A 5,329-nucleotide genomic window follows, 5' to 3' on the forward strand; every position below is an offset into this window, starting at 1 on the left:
GCAACAATTTCATCACCAAAACTAATATCATGTACTGTACATCTTTCATCCACAAATTTGACTACAAGACAAAGTCTAGCAAGTGCAAATATAGACATAATATTCTTCTTGATCCTAGGTACATACAATGCATCAACAAGTATGAAAGAACTACCATTTGCAGCAGTAAGCACAATCTTTCCAACTCCTTGAATCCGATAAGAGGCATTGTTGGCACAAGTGACTGAATTCCCATGAGGGACAGACTCAAGAGACGTAAACAAAAATAAAGATGTGAGGTAATGTGCCTTGTAGCACCAGTGTCACCACACATGTGAATCTGTAGCAAACTGACATGCATGCATCATGGACAACGGGATCATAAGTACACTTTACACTAAAATCCCACTCTGCATTTACATCAGTATCACAATGTCCTTTCACAGAAGATTCTACAATAGCTGCACTTGTATTAGACCCTGTAGTTGATCTAGCCTCTTTCTTCTTAGCCTCTTTTGCCTTCAATTTTTGACACTGCTTGATCAAGCGATCGTTAGCTTACAATAATGACAACACATCTTCTTTTTTCCGTTATCACCAAAATTCCCAGACAAAGTGATGGCATCAGAAGCATTAAGAACAAAATTTTTTCACTCGCATAAGTACCATGAGAAGCGGTTACATTGCTGTTACCACCTTTTCTTTGAGCAGCAATGAAAGCCTATTCAATTGCATGCTATTTAGCCTTGTTTCTTTTGGAAAGTGACTCTTGCAATAGCAATGTGCATCATGCATCAAACTTGATAACTTTTGGATTTACTTGGGTCAGAAGTCTCCAAGTAATAGTAGCAAAATTTTGGTACAAATCTGGCAAAGCATCAAGCATAGTCAGCACAAGGGAACTGTTAAAAATGACTTTGCCTGTAGACATAAGTTGCTCATTTATATCCTTGACACCAACAAGAAAAAATGTCCATTTCATCTTCCTCATCAATAATCTTTGACTCTAGCTCTTTACACAGCAATGCAATTTTTGCCTCATAGCGACTTGCATAAACACCAGCAGAATATCCCAACCCCTTTTTATAGTTTTTTCTAAACAAATGTGCGCTTCACAAAAAATGCAATCAATGCATGAGCATGTGCATCTTTTACATCCCAACGAGCTTGATCAGCCGTAGGCAAAACAACTTTGGCAGCAACAATCCTGCCACCAAAACTTGCAACATCCTCAACATGGCCTACATTCTCAGAACCAAGATGTACATCAATGCCCTGCACAATATTCCAAGCTCCCTTTGACACAAGAACATGTTGCATCATATAAGCCCACATAGGGTAATTGTCCCCATCCAAGTTATCCTCAATAACAAAAACATCTTGAACACATGTGTGTTGTTGTCAGCCATGAAAAATGCTGCACTTGATGTGAAAACTACCCAAAAAGAGGAGAAACAAAGTGGAAACAATATGTGATATATAGCACAAACTGTAGAAGAATATAAGGGACTTGTTATGCAAAAAACAACACTGATAGAAATTTTGCACATAATGACAAAATAGCTTAGACAACACTACCTGTAGTGGAAATGGAGACCGAAATGATCCCAAAAGAAAATTCTCAGAAGACCAAGATTTACAAGGTGTCCCAAAATATTTTTCAACCTTTTGATGCTCACCAAACTTTGATACCAATTGTTGGAATTAGGGTTGCAAGAAAACACATACAGCTTGGAGAAGATGAAGGAAGCTCAAGGCACACAACAGAGAGTGTATTACTTAGTGTGAAATGGAAAGATAAGATAGCCCTAGAGTGATGGGAATATATACAATGCACAGGGGAAAAAACCTCCTACTGAGGGAAAAAATTCCTTAGCGGTCCTAAGTGTGTTCACTTAGGACCTACATGTGATAGTGATGTGTTCACACACATCACTATCACATGTATATGGTAACATTTGCACAACTATAAAGATGGTTTTCTAAACGAGTTTACCATCACAAAGGGAAGTACAACATAGTATAGATGTGCATCCAAACACTAAACCTGTAAGAAAACCTGCATATAGACTTAGTCAAAGTGAAACTTTGAGTTGGGATGCCAACTCGCTGAGTATCTCAATGACGGTTTCATTAGAACTAATTCTTCTCCATGGACATCCCTAGTGCTTTTGCTCACAAAGAAGAATAGTTTTATGCATATGTGTGTAGACTATCATCATCTCAATAAGATTATCATATAGAATAAGTATCCTCTACCCAAAATTGATGAGCTTTTTGACCAACTCTATGGGACTATATACTTAAAAAATATTGAATTAATGCCAAGGATATTCCTAAAATAGCTTTCCAAACACTGTTTGTAATGGAAATGACCTATGAACTTTGAGAGTGGCGGAATTAGGAAATTAGATAAAGCACTTTTGTGAGATTACTTTGTGAGCATAGCGGGTGAACTTCATTGATGGCAGCAACATAAACATGGTACTTAGTTAACTTGGCAGAACAATACGTTTGCAAGAGAGAGAGTTTAAAGAACATGCCAATGTTGAGGACCAGATTCATACGGAGTCGGTCCCTCCTCCAAAATAGGCATTTGTAATATAGTTTCTCCCATCAAGAGAGACTTGGTACAATACAATCTTTGTGTTCCTTGTGACCTAGGTGATGCAATGAAGATGGAAACCTTCATGCATCACAAGCATAACATAATCTTTGTAGAAAGTATTAACTATCCCAAGCCTCAGTCCCAAGGCCTCAAACACCTTCGAAGGTGGAGAGAGCTAGCGGGGAATGAGGGTAGGGAAGAGGAAGAAGAAACGTTCCATAGGAGAAAGAAATAGTTCCTCACTTATCATCACTCTTCTTGCTAGCATACATAATAGCATAGTAATGAAGATGGAGAAGATGGCAATCTTAAGCATTGAAGCATGGCTCTTGGTTGGATTTGCATTCCATATCCAAGAGTGTTGGTGTAGGCTCTCACTTGTCACAATCTTGAAGAAAGAGGTGGAGTTCCTCTACTTTCACCAAGTGAGAATGAATCCAAAAAATGAGTGTGTGTGTGCGTGTGGTGTATACCCCCCCAACACACCCCTTGCTTGCTTGGGGTGAGTTCTACCTTTTTCTCATGCCTCAAGCTCATTGGACCCCTCTCCCCCTAGCCAATCACATACAACATGCATTTCAAGTACATGGGTAGCCATTGGACAAGTGTCCTCCTTACCCCTTATCTAGATATTTGCTGGATGGAACTAGAAGGTCATTGGAACCCTCTTTAGCCCAACTAGTAGCATTCAAGCACACCATGTGGTTGAGCATAGGGAGAGTCTGACATGTGTCCCATGCGCCCCTTGAGAAAAGGGGTGCCCTTTGGCTGAGTGGGAGGTTAATTCAAAGATTCCCCTAACTTTGGGGCTTTTTCCCTCCTTTATAGGGTCTCATTTTGACTCAAGCACCTTTCTTATTAAGCATGACAAGCACCTCAGTCATCAAGCACGACAAGCACCTTAGCCATCAAGCATGACAAGCACCTCAAGCACCTTAGTCATCAAGCACGACAAGCACCTCAATTTTAGGTCATGTTCCCACCTCAATCTCAGCCCTAGCTTGCCTAAGGTCAAAGGACTTTTAACACTAACCATTGGAGGTCTTTAATGAAGCTAACCCTAAGGTCTTTTAAGCTCCATTAGATGCACGTTGCTCTTTGGTAGACCGTCTCCTTCTGGACCCATATTGAGATGCAACCATCTCTCCTCTTGGTCCCCTGTTGAGATAAATCTAGAAGCACTTATTACACATTGCTCTTTGGTAGACCGTCTCCTTTTGGACCCCTCTTGAGATGCAACCATCTCTCCTTTTGGTCCCTTGCTGAGATAGGTCTAGAAGCACATGTCTCTATTCTAACTCTTGTTCACGTTTATTCTCCCACATTAAATGATTAGTTTAATATGAGAAAATCATTTGGGTTAGTTAGATATTAGATTTTATGACATTACCTCTCTCTTGAAATAATATTCGTACTCGACTATGAGGTAGAGAAGATAAAGCTTAGTCATTAGTCCATGTTTCTTAGCGGGTAGAGGATCCCTTTTTACCCTACGACATCATTCCAAGATTGATGACTAATCTATTTGGTGCTTGGGAGACGTAGCTACCGCAAGCTTGTCTACTCTTTAGTCCATATCATAATCCCAAGTAGAGTGACAAGTTCTATTTGGTGTTTGTGAGACGTCGTCACCACAGACATGATCCTAAGCATGCACACTATTTAAATTTGTGCATAATAAAAAGAGAACTAGTATTATAAGACAAAAACATTGTTCATTTAAAATGCATTTTTATATGCTTACTTTAAGGCATCATTGTAAGCATTGACATGGTTCATATTATCCTTAAGCTAGGTTCTTTGCATCCATCTAGCATCTTTAAAAGAATAATTCTTAAACTTAATAAGATATTGTCAGATAATCTTACCGTTTCTTAATACCTTGTCTTCATGTTGTAGGATATACTTAGATTGAAGTGCTTCTTCTTGATCTTTGATTTTTGGAGGGTCTGCAACTATTGCTTCTTTTGGTGGTGCTCCTTTGTAAGGCTTATATAGGCTTTTATGTAAAACATTGTGCATGAGCCAATGGTTGGGCAACTTTAATTGATAAGCCATCGCATTGATTGGCTTAAGAATTTAAAAAGGACCATAGTATCTTTTTGCTAGTTTAGCATAATACTCTTGGTGGCCCATAGGATTCTTGCCCGTAGTATGCCTTAGATGAGCTTTGAGAAACTTTGGCAAGACCCAGTCATTTTCCTTAAGGCTAAGGCTCTTTTGTGCTTATTAGTAGCAACCCTTTTTGCCTTTGATGTGAGATGGATATAACCATTTTAATCTTTGGAAAATATTCTTGTAAGTCTTGGCTATATTCATCAGTAGTGAAGATCTTCCCATGTACTTTAAGTAGTAAGGGACTTTTGGATCTTCCTTCTTTAACCTCGAAAGGTGCTTTCCCCATAGAAGTATATACAATGTCATTGTACGCATACTCTATAAGAGATAGGTACTTCTTTAATTGAGAATGTTGATCTATGTCCATGACATAGGATTTTAGTAGATTCAAGAATCATTAGATTAGTTGTTTTACTTTGGTCATCCGTTTGTGGATGATAGGCCAAAAGAGAAATTTAATCTACTTCCTAGGTTCCCTTTCAAAAATTACTGGTCATTCTAGGATCTTTGTCCGACACTATGGATGTTGGCAAGCCATGATACTTGAAAATTTGAGATATGAAGAGGGTTTCCATTTGATGTTCATTAATAGTCTTTTTGACAGGCATAGAGAGTGTTTTCTTG

Source organism: Adiantum capillus-veneris, chromosome 6 (assembly GCF_014529385.1).
Source record: "Adiantum capillus-veneris isolate H3 chromosome 6, ASM1452938v2, whole genome shotgun sequence".
NCBI lineage: Eukaryota > Viridiplantae > Streptophyta > Polypodiopsida > Polypodiales > Pteridaceae > Adiantum > Adiantum capillus-veneris.